Here is a 10,051-nt window from a genome sequence, read left to right as displayed (position 1 = left end):
AAATGAGACGATGAAACAAGGAGCTTGAAGTGAGGATCTAGCCGGAGCTTTGGTATTTTGCCGGAAGGATGATCAGAGAAGAAAAGAAATCAGGTTAGGGTTTGTAGAAGAAAAAAAAAATTCGAATTTGCGAATTTGGGGATTTTTCTCTCTCAAATCTCTCTCTCGATTTTTCTACGAGAAAATGAACAGTCCTATCTTCCTCTTTTTTTTTGTTATTTTTATATATATATATATATATATATATAAAAGAAAATTGCTGATATTGGCACTACCAGTTTTAATGGGCGCACAAAATTGATAAGCGCACAACCCAGCCGCGACAAAAACGGGCTAATTCACCCCCTTTGTTTCGATTGATCCTCTAATGTGCATAATTCACCCCCCTCTCAGATAAATTCAACCCCCTTCCAAACTTGCACCACGACACCATCTCAGCTCGTTTGCTAGGAAAACACGCTCGGATTTTGACGAAATTTCGCAGAGACCCTGCTAAAATTCTAATCTAGCTTAGGGTGAAGTTTGGGACCCTACCTAGCTGATTTGATGGGATTTCGCACAACCATGGGAGGTTTAGGGTACGGTCAAAATGGGGTGTGTACAGTGTGGTAAGAGAAGGAGAAAAATGGGGGTGGTGGAGAGGATGGCTCGGTCGGATTCCGGCCGGTGGGTGGTGGCAGAAATGGTGATAGGAGGAATGGGTTTCGGTTTTTGGGGTTGGGGAAAATGGGTTTGGGCTTCGGTGATTGGGGGAAGGTGAAAGGGGAAGATGGTGGTCGCTGTTGGGGTGGAGATGGAGGAATGGGTTTTCGGTTTTTGGGGTTGGGGAAATGGGGTTTTTTCTTTTGGGTTTGGAGGAGATGAAGGTGGAGACAGAGGAGGGTTTTCGAAGGGTTGGGTGGTGGTGGTGAGATTTGGAGATGAAGGTGAGAATGGGTTTTTGCCGACGGCGAGGGAGGTGGTTTGGCTGGGGAAAAATGGTGGAATGGAGGGTTTTGGTTCTGCAGAAATGCAGAAAATGGTGGAAAGGGTGTGGATGGAGAAAATGGTGATGGGTGGGGTACGGTGGCTGACGATGGTTCGGTGGAGGAGGAAGAGGGAGAGTGGCTGTGTATTTATCTTTTTCTTCTGCTTCCCTCTCTCTGTTTTAAAATCAAAATCATCATCATTTTTTAAAACACACTCATTGCTCATCATTCCAAACGGCATTGGATGCCAAAAGAAAACCAAGAGAATTCATTGCTTATTAGTGGACCCCACTATCTATTTTCACCTCCCCATTCAATGCATCATGATGTAGGGACCACCATTCGGGAAAATTGATATTGGCACCACTACACCATACAATAAATTAATGTGGGTCCATTATCATGGGTGAATTCCATGGTGTAATTCAATCTAGAAACTAGTGGGCCCTACTTAATGCTGATCCAAATCTAAGCAAATATTCAATGCGGGCCTACCAACGGGTCCAAATTCTCTTTTGCTCGGATTAATTCCATTCATTTTCCGCCTGACCTCGGGGTTTCATTCGAATACGCGGGTTTAGGGCCCTGTCAAAATGGGGTGTCTACACTTGCCTACTATGTCACTCCACACACACCTCATAATCAATTTTGTTTGTCATCATAAAAAATGGGGAGATTGTAAGCCCAAGGGTCTACTCTCATATCTTGTTTTGATGATTCTAAACATAATTGATTGTGTTGTTGAATACTAATCAATTTGCCTTGAAGTGTTGTGCTTTAAGAAATGATTAATCATTGAAGAAACCAACACACTACATGGTCATGCTTGAAGACGTACATCACAAGAGTCAAAGGAGCTAAGTGGAGCTCACATCATCTCTCAAGCAAGCATACACAAGATGGAAGATCAATTGAAGACCAAGACTAAAGAGAAGTTGAAGGTTATATAGGTATCATTGTACATCCTCTCTCTTTAGATTTTCAAGACAAGGCAAAGTGTTTTCAAAAGAGTTTTTCAAAAACACTTAAGAACTAAAATGGTTTAGTGAATGATTATGTGGTGGACCAACATGTTGGGACCCTCATAAACATTTCAAAATTATCATAAGAGTTGAGTTCCAAAAGCCAAAAATCAAACAAGCAATAAAAATATAAAAACTGCTGATTTTTAGGCTTCTCGGAACTCCGAGATTTTTCTTGAAGCTCCGAGCTCGGAACTCCGAGAAATGGTCCAGTAGCTTCTGGCCATTTTCTCGGAACTCCGAAAAATGGTCTTGTAGGAAATTTCCATATTCTGGCCGTTCTCTCGGAACTCCGAGAATATTTCTCGGAGCTCCGAGAATGGTTCTCGGAACTCCGAGAACCTCGCGACAGACCAAAATATAGCCGTTGGGATTTGAATTAATTTTTGATTTTTGATATCCACACCCCCAAACGGTCATATTTTGATGAGGGACTATATATACAACATCAAGAGGATTATTTCCTCTCTTTTGAATATTTGACAAACTTCCTCAAGCTTTCAAAAATACTTGCAACCCATTTGAGCTTAAGATTTTGTTTTTCTTCCCAAACTTGCCTTGCAACTTGCAAATCTATTGAGTTGGGATTTAGAGCTTTCACTTGCAACTATCATTGAAGAGCAATCAAGGGACTTCAAAGAGCATCAAGCTTTCAAGAAGAAGCTAAGCTATTCAACTTCCATTTCTTGTAAAGGTGTAAGGGCATCCTATCTTAATTCCCTATTAAGCAATCGCTTAGAACTCGGCGAAGAAGGAGAGTCGTTGTAAAGGTGTAAGGGCGTCCTTATTTAATATCCCTTGGAAGTGTAACCGCCTCGGAGCCGGGCATCGTGGAGGTCTCGCATAGTGGAAAACCTTAAGGACGATCTTAAGAAGAGTGGAGTAGGGCTTTGCCCGAACCACTATATATCGGTGTGTTCTTTCCTTTTCTAGCACTTTCATTATTGTTCTTGGTTTGGAATTTCATTTGTTTCTAATCTCATTTGAACTAATCAAAAATTTAATCTAGAGAAAAAAATTCAAATTAGGGTAACTACTTAAATTTTCAAAAGGCATAATTTTAGTGTTAAAATCAATTCACCCCCCCCCCTCTTGTCTATTTCACGAACAGATCCTCCCTCTTCATTTTTCCAGCCGCCCCAGAGTACAGCCTCACACTTTCCCAAATCACCACAATGACTTGGAGAATTGGGAGGCAACTGATGGGGGATGAAAAACAACAACTAATGAGTTGTCGACATGTGGCCCCGGAAAGGGCCACCAAGAATTCGACACCTGTCGAGGGGTAATCCGGTAATTACCTGAGAGTAGGTAAACCTAAACCCACAGAAGGACCGACACCTGTCCTGGGGTAGGTAATCCAACTACTCCAGGCCTCCCTCTATAAAAGGCCTTTCAAGGCTCAAAGTAAGGGGTAATGACTTCTAAGCTACCACTCTTAAAATTTTGGCTCTGCACTCTTGCTCATACTGACTTGAGTGTCGAAGGGCCCGTCCGGACAACGACTCCGGGTTGGTCTTCTGACCTCGTGCGCTCTTGTGCAGGACTCAGCTCCTTCACTTCGGCTCCTCAGGTCCTCCAGCTCAGCTCTTACGTCACTGCCGTATCTGTTACCGATTTTAGGCCTAACAATTACCAACATATGGTAGTGCGGAATTATCCTTCAAAACGTTTTTTAACCGTTTTAAAAACATCTTTTCAGTGAACTTTCCAATTTTAGCCTCCCATATTTTGTAAATGACAAAATTTTAAACTCATTTCCTTGTGTTTCAATTCTTTTGACTACGTTTTTTCTAACCAATACCGTATTAAACTCGATTTTTTGTTTTTGGAAATGATATCAGCCCTCCAACACTTGGATACTGACGCTCAAGTTTCTTGTCTTTTAGTGTTTAACGGGAGCATTTTGGGGATTGTAATAACCTTTAAATACTAAACGACAAGAAACTTGAGCGTAAATATCAAAAGAGTGGAGCGCTGATATCATTTTCTTTGATATATTACTCTAACCATGAATGAGACACAGAAATTTAAACCACTTGTTTTGGTATATACACTCCCTTCCCTGATTTTATTTAGTCCCGCTGTCCACGTTAAAAACTTAAAATATTGCAGTTGCTCCCGTACATTCCCAGATAATCCAGAAATTTGATGCCACGTGGCAGATAAGGATACTACGGAGGATTTGCCGTGTTCAAAAGCGAGGCAGACGTGTGACAAAATGATTTGACGTCAAGAAGCGTTAAAGTTGCCCACTGTTCACATTATATAAGGGGCTGAATGCGTACTGTAGAAGGGTGAAAATCATCTCCCCTCAAATCTTGTTAGAGATAGCGAATCGAAATCTTGCGGGTGTCATTCCGTCCGTAATGTGGGGACCACACGGAATCAATCCCGATCACCGTATTGAGCACGAAATCCATGGCTTTTGTCCTGCCTCTTGACTTCTTCTTTTTTTTTTCCGTTTGAAGTCATGCATATTTAGAGACGTTTTCTTTGTCTTGTGGCAAATGTAGCTCTCAAAGAATCGAGGTTTTAAATTTCTTTTTCGGGGGTAATTTCGGTCGTCACCGAAAGCGAAATTTTAGCCTGAATCCTTAAGTTTCGGCTGAAATTCGGAAATGGCGCTCGAAATGCCATTTTTTTGGGCCGAAATTTCGGTAATTTAGGCTGAAATTCTGTCAAGGAATAAAAATTAACATTTTATCCAAAATTTAGCAAAATTTCAACCGAAATCGGCAATTTCGATTTTGAAACATTTTGGTCTCGGTCCTCACCGAAATTTAAAACCTTCCAAAGAATAAAGAATTTCTAGGGGGCATTTGAATGCAAATGAAGCTCCCAAAGAATAAAGAATTTCTACGGGCTGTTTGAATGTGAAGGAATTTTTTTTTTAAGAAAAATAAGATTTCAATTGTTTGGTGTGGAAAAGTTTTTCCAAAGTATAAAGTTTTCCCTATTTTTTAAGAAAATTTCAATTGTACGTAATTTATTTTTCTCTAGACGTTATTTGTTCCATAAATTTGCTCGGAGAACATAAATTTGCTCGAAGAATGAAACATCCGCTAATGTTTGGTTGCAATAAATGGATAAAATTCTTCGAAAATAATGTGGCCAACAAGAAAATCAAAGTGGAAGGATGGTGATTGTTGAGAAAAGGGATTTATTTGACGGGGTGTTTGTTTGCAGAAGAAGTGAATACTAGAATATATGCCCTAAAAGCCAGTCCTTGATGTATTGAAACTTATATTATTGATAGAATTTCATTTCATGTAATAAAGGACCGTCTGATGTGCTTGTTTTTCTCTGACACATGTTTGTCCTTTGGTAGCACCGTAAGAATATCATGCCCATGGATTCATAGATCCTAAGGGGCGAGGAGATACGGTATTCCAGTTCTTTACAGACCTAAAAGGTTCTTTGTTGGGGTTGAGACTAGACATCTCTTCTTGTACACAACCGGCAATAGGCCTTGCCTCCATATACTTATTGGGGTGACTTATCTCAGCCATTGCGGTAGTGGACCCTAAACAAGCAGAATGAGTGCAACAAATGGTTTGCACACTGAATAGGATCAGTCTAGAGTAGACTGACAAGAAACAAGTATCAAGTTATTCTGCACTGTCAGGACCCTTTATATGTCCTTAGACTTGAGGAGTCATATTGGTTTGTGAGCCCTCTCTACGGCTTGAGTCTGCTTTACAGTGGTTTTGGTTTAAAGATCATATTCGGATAGTAGTGGGTCATAGGTAACCCATGAGGTCAACAGGGATGCCAAATAAGGAATCCTCCACCTCTTATGAAGAGAAAAGTCATTTATAGTTATAATCTCATCACCAGCTGTAGACGCCCAATTTTGTCAAGGTGATACTAATGATAGGTTGTTGCGAAGAAGAGTCATGTGACGAGCCCAGAGCCCCTGTTCTCTTTCTCTTGATCTCTCTCTCTCTAGTTAATGAAACGGAAAATACTTCTCCAAAATGAATTTGACCCAAAGTTAAAACTCAAAAGCCCGTTTCTACACGACACCCGCCTTTTACGATAAAACAAAAAAGCCTGTTTTCACACGGCAGTCACCCGAATTTAACTTTGAGTCAAAAAATGTGCAAAGTTACGTACACTGTTTCAAAGCGTGTAGCTAGGTATTGGATGCCCCTAACGACAAGGAGCCCAACGAACCTGACCGGCGCGATTTGGAGTCCAAACAGAGAAGTTATCGACTTTTAAAGTTGCCGAAAACTCCAGGAAAACCCTGGAAACCTGATTTCGGGCACACCAAAGTTATCCACGCCCCTCCAAAGCACAATATTAGGTTCATAGGATCCCTCTTGTCCCGAGTAATCCAACGGATCTGACCAAACGCAATTCGGAGTTCAAGCAAAGGAGTTAGGGCCCGCTAGAACTCTCGGAAAACCCTGAAATGCCCAAAATACCCCCGATGGGTCCTAGGCCCTAACCTAGGTGGAGACTTTGAAATTCTCTTTCCTGTGGAATTCGGATTATGATCCCAAGTTGACAGGAAACACAGCCAAACAAACACCCTCTTCCAACCCAATGTGGTGATCCCGCGCTCTCCGAAAGGGGCAGAGCGGGAAAAAATCAGCTCCCGCAAACTGATGACTCTGCTTAAGATCTTATTAAATAAAGGTTATACCTCTAGAATGACTTGACTTGGCAATTTTTAAGAAAATTATCAGAAAACTTGACTTTTTCGCCTTCATTATGATTAATCTTAACCCTGCATTGCGCTCAGGAGCAATCGTAAGTTGCGAATCTCTCGCAAGTTGCGGCTACTCCCGACGAGCAAAAACAAACAAGTGTTAGGTTTACTTTTTGTACCATATACTTCCTTCACTCTTCACAGGTTCGCTTAAGCCAATGCACAAAAGTGCCGCCAATTGGGCGAAAATGCCCCGGGAGGCACCTAGTATTTCCTATTTAATTTATATCAAAACTGCACACACCAGATTTTGCATACCTATTATCCTCGGGAGTAACTAGTGCTTGGTCTGGATTGGTGGCATTTGGGATGTCATTACCCGGATTACTGTTGGTCACGGTTCCATTTGACGTGAAAGCACCACCTCTTTGAACGTCATCCTTGTGATGGCGTTAAAACAAAAATGTACTGAAATTCCCACCGCATCAGGGCCTTCTGGTAAGGGTTGTTCATGCATTTTGGTAAGAGGGACATTCAAGCCTTCATCACAATGCATAAGCCCAGCATATTCACGTGGTTGTATACCATGCTCACATAGAGCATGCTGAGCTTAGAGTTAGGCAAAGCCAAAACCTGTTACTATCGAGAGATGTGAGCATATTCCCAAATAAGGATACACTAAACCTATGGCCCACATAGGGCATGTCCAATGAGTCTAGAAAGGTGTCCCCGAGTTGCCTTAAGTCTTGCGGATTTCACTACCCTTGCCCAATGCGCCTTAGTCGCAGTTATTCTTTACCAAAACTAGGGGTTATTTCAAAAACCTTGTGTTTTATCTAGAGTCGCCGTTGCCAGCCCATATCATCACTTTCCTTGGATAAACAGCCATGGACCCTGGAGGAATGTCCGTCTTACGGTTAAGACACTTAACCAAAAGACCTACGTTCTGGTTAAATCTTTTCAAAAATAAATTTCAAAATGTCATCATTTCTCCTCGAAACCTTGACCCCTCATTTACTTACCATTTTCTCAACCATCATTATGGTCAAAGTGTTGGAGCTCTACTCAAAATCAGTCTCCAAAAGTGAGGCTAGACCTTTCTCTAACCGTCACTATGGTCGAAATACGTCAGATTAGATCGTTCTCTAAACCCTAAATCAGTCTCCAAAAGAGGGTTAGATCATTCTCTAAACCCTAAATCAAAGTCATTCTTTTCAGGGGCATTCCCCCTATTCATTAGAGTCAAGGACCACAGGGGCAGACTGTAGGGACCCGGGTAGAACTCGCCCTTAAAAGCTAGCTGTTAAGGGGAGAGAACCCATTCCCTTATAAGCCTATCCACATCGTTACACTTTTCTGATGTGGGACTATTTTTGCTTTCGCGTGGAACCCCCCAACAATCTCCCCCTCCACGTAGAAGCACCGTGGACAATCTCGCCCCTTCACGTGGCAGGAACGTGGGAACTACGAGATCTTCCCCGAGGGATTTTTTCCATCCTCGGAGGCATACCGGGGTTACCAAGATTCTTCCCCGAAGGATATTTCCATTCTCAGAGGCTAAACCGGGGTTACCACGAACCTGGCTTTGATACCACTTGTAGGGACCTGGGTAGAACTCACCCTCAAAAGCTAGTTGTTAAGGGGAGGGAACCCATTCCCTTATAAGCCCATCCACATCGTTACACTTTTCCGATGTGGGACTATTTTTGCTTTCACGTGGAACCCCCCAACACATACCTCGTTCTCAACCCCTCACATGTCCAGATTATGTCAAAGCCTTGACCCTCGTGTGGAGACCGAGGAACAGGGCGCTTAGCTTTTGAATCGGATTCGGCCTGGAGATATAGTTTATTTATTTCTGATTCATTAGGAAGTGGGTACTTTGAATAAGATGTAAAGACTTTATTATTTTATCATTGGTTTAGGGGAGAGTTGAGGTTTGATTTGACTATGTTGCGTCCATATTATTGAGACTTTACTACCATTAATTCCAAAATGCCAAGTTTGTTTCTGTTATTGCATCGTAGCCTTGTATGCTTGTGGGATTTATCTTGCAGGTGTACGTCGCTGTCATGACCTACGCCCAGGGTGGGGGTTTGGGGCATGACAGAAAAGTGCAATCAGAGCCTAGGCTTTAGGTCCTAGGTAGATTATTTGAACAAAAGATTTTGACAGTGAGATTTGGGGATTTAGATAAGGAGCATTTAGGAAGCATTTGACGGATTTATGTGTTTCGAGGATGCATGAACAACACATGAATCAGTCACGCAATCAGAACCATCTTACAAGACTTAATTGCATCCGAGGATGCTTGGGAAGCGTACGTCTAAGAATGGGCAAGAATTTTAAGTAATAGATATTAGCTCCAAGTGGGAATATTCAGTAGTGTTATATATATATATATATATATATATATATATGTGTGTGTGTGTGTGTGTGTGTGTGTGTGTGTGTGTGTGTGTGTGTGTGTGAATATAATATATGTATGTAATTTATACTGTAATCAGTTTTCTGATTAAGTGTCTTATTGGATTTATAGTGTCGCAACTCGAGGAGGACGTGGTGGTTGTGGAAATCAAAGAAACTGTATTAGAGCCCTCCACGACAATATTGAGAGAGATCAGGATGTAGCTCAAGAAGAGGAGGACGTGGTGGTCGTGGAAATCGAAGAAACCGTATTAGAGCCCTCCACGACAATATTGAGAGAGATCAGGATGTAGCTCAAGAAGAGCCAGAGATTCAGGAAAATTAGAACCAAGGGGTTCAAGAAGAGCAAGTGGTTCAGGAGCCTCCAAATCAGCGAGGCCAAGCACCGAATGTGAATCCTGAGCCACCTCAGCCTCAAGATGATATGGAACAAGAAAGACCGGAAATGAGGAATTTTATGAGGGCCATGATTAGACTAGCAAACCAGCAGCGACAACAACCACAACAGCAACCGGTTCAAGGACCACAGATGGCGGGTCAGCTCCACCAAGTGCTTGGAATTTCATAATTTATGAGGCTAGCACCAAACACTACAAGAAAAGTGACATGCACCGACAATCATGACCGTCGATGTATATGCCAATGAACGTCGGTGTAACTTCAATCGACGCTTTTAGTGATCGTCACTGATGCTATCGTGCCTAAAGGTATTTACCGACGCTTCTTGCAAACCGTCGGTGTTGTTATTTATACCGGCGTTTATGAATGTCATTAAAAGTCCAAAACAAAACGTTGGTGTTAAGCTTATCACCGACGTTTCAAGTAAACCATCAGTGAATTTAATATATACCGACGCTAAGGACCATTGGTGAATATAATATACAGCGATGTTTTGTAAACCGTTGGTGCATCTCAATGCACCGACACTAAGGAGCATTGGTTAATACATTCTTCAGCGACATTTTCAAAGCGTT

This window comes from Tasmannia lanceolata, unplaced genomic scaffold, assembly GCF_043159265.1.
Source record: "Tasmannia lanceolata isolate RefF3 unplaced genomic scaffold, GAP_Taslan_0.1 ptg000007l, whole genome shotgun sequence".
NCBI lineage: Eukaryota > Viridiplantae > Streptophyta > Magnoliopsida > Canellales > Winteraceae > Tasmannia > Tasmannia lanceolata.
This window is presented reverse-complemented; position numbering follows the sequence as displayed.